Genomic DNA, 2,500 nt, shown 5'->3' on the forward strand with positions numbered 1-2,500 from the left:
CAGCATACATGGGCGGAGGTGGGGGGGGGGGGGGGGGGGAGTGGAGTGGAGGGGGTGGAGGTGAGTGGGGGGGGGGGGGGGGGGGGGGCAGTGGTGACTAAAGTAGAGAAAAATCCAATAATTGAGCCCGTCTGGGGTGTGCGGTTTCCGAGGGTGTTATTACTTCCTTTCTCTTCCCTCTTTCATTTCGCCCTCTAATTCCCGACTGAAGGAAAAGAAAACCTTTGCAACAGAAGAAAAGAGAAAGAAGACTTAGAGAGAGAGAGAGAGAGAGAGAGAGACGGAGAGAGGGAGAGAGAGAGAGAGAGAGAGAGAGAGAGAGAGAGAGAGAGAGAGAGAGAGAGAGAGAGAGAGCTGGCTAGCTAAAGTATGTCTTTGTAATTACCTCAGTATTACGGCTCTAACAATGCAGTCTACACACCTTCATTTCCTCACTAATCCCTCTTCTCATTGGCTACGCTCTCTCTAATCCTCATGCCCATTGGCTACACTCAGGTTCCAAAGCCCCCCCACCATCTAGCACCATCATTAGGCCTGGCCCTAAACCCCCGCCCCCCCTTACACCGGACTGGACTACGCCCAAGGGCTTGACTTCAATAGCTATTGTATTCATAGACTATTTACCACAGGGGGTAGTCTACGGAGTGTGTGTGTGTGTGTGTGTGTGTGTGTGTGTGTGTGTGTGTGTGTGTGTCCGGTTACATGTTAATTTAGACACAGGGTGGAGACAGTTGCCTGAGCTCCTTTCAGCCTATTCATCTCCAACAAAACCCCTGTTTTTCTCTCAAGGTATAGAGGGATGGAGAAAGAGGAGGAGGAGGGAGGGGCGGAAGAAAACCAATTACCTTCAATTAAGTCAACAGGCGACCTTCCTCCCCTGAACCAAAAGGTGACCTTCCTCCCCTAAACCAGAGGGTGATTTTCCTCCCCTGAACCAGAGGGTGATCTTCCTCCCCTGAGCCAAAAGGTGACCTTTCTCCCCTGAACCAGAGGGTGATCTTCCTCCCCTGAGCCAAAAGGTGACCTTCCTCCCCTGAGTCTGAGGGTTACCTTCCTCCCCTGAGTCTGAGGGTGACCTTCCCTGAACCAGAGGGTTACCTTCCTCCCCTGAACCAGAGGGTTACCTTCCTCCCCTGAACCAGAGGGTGATCTTCCTCCCCTGAACCAGAGGGTGATCTTCCTCCCCTGAACCAGAGGGTGATCTTCCTCCCCTGAACCAGAGGGTGACCTTCCTCCCCTGAACCAGAGGGTGATCTTCCTCCCCTGAACCAGAGGGTGACCTTCCTCCCCTGAACCAGAGGGTGACCTTCCTCCCCTGAACCAGAGGGTGACCTTCCTCCCCTGAACCAGAGGGTGATCTTCCTCCCCTGAACCAGAGGGTGACCTTCCTCCCCTGAACCAGAGAGAGAGGAGGAGGAGCTGTAGCCGAATTTATATTTAATATCCGTTTCCACATTTATGTTTGGCAGAGACTTTCGGATATATTTTCTTGATAACAATGCATATCTAATATTGATAATCTGACTCCAATGTAATTACCAAGAATTGTTGAGTCTGTGCTTATTTAGTGCAAGAAAGGTCAAATAGAATGAATCAAATGAGGCTTTAATAATACTGTATACTTATACATCTATTATGAGGCAAATACTTCCTAGAAAAATGTTACGTTCTAATAGAGAGAGTAGAGAGGGAGGGAGAGAAAACCACAGGTCATCCCAAAACAATACGACTCACAACCTGATGAGAACCTCACAACAGGACACAGGAACAAGAGAGAGAGTTTTTCCCCGACCTCTGCTTTTTATAACATCCTAAAAACCACAGTATTTAAATTAGGAGCTGTTGATAACAAGACCACCAACCGTCATTCATCTTATTACATCTAAACTGATGACATCACAGCTTTGACACCTCAAGACATTCCACAGAGCTCACAGCCGTTTGTCTTCCGGGGGGGATGGGAAACTTAAGAAGATTGGGGCACAACTGAAATTGTCCCACTTCAGAGCCAGAGGGTTAGGGTTAGGGTTACCTTCCTACCCTGAGCCAGAGAGAGAGAGGAGGAGCCAGAGAGAAAGAGGAGGAGCCAGAGAGAGAGAGGAGGAGCCAGAGAGAAAAAGGGGGAGCCAGAGTGAGAGAGGAGGAGCCAGAGAGAGAGAGGAGGAGCAAGAGGGTTACAACAGAATCCATCCACCTTGTTTAGGGAGAGCGACCGCAACACACACATGCTCAGTCTGACCAGATCCTCTGCCCTGGGGGAAAATACCCATATGCACAGATAAAAACATTCATGATGCCATTTTAAATATCTCCAACCTACAGCTAGCCAATGCTACAGCCAGCCAATTCTACAGCTAGCTAATGACATAGCTAGCAAACACTACAGCCAGCCAATTCTACAGCTAGCCAATGCTACAGCTCAAGAACCCTACCGCTAGTCAACCCTACCAAAACTGACAGACAGACAGAGCCAGGAGCAAACACACAACACGACACACAC

This window comes from Argentina silus (genome assembly GCF_951799395.1).
Source record: "Argentina silus genome assembly, contig: scaffold_163, whole genome shotgun sequence".
NCBI lineage: Eukaryota > Metazoa > Chordata > Actinopteri > Argentiniformes > Argentinidae > Argentina > Argentina silus.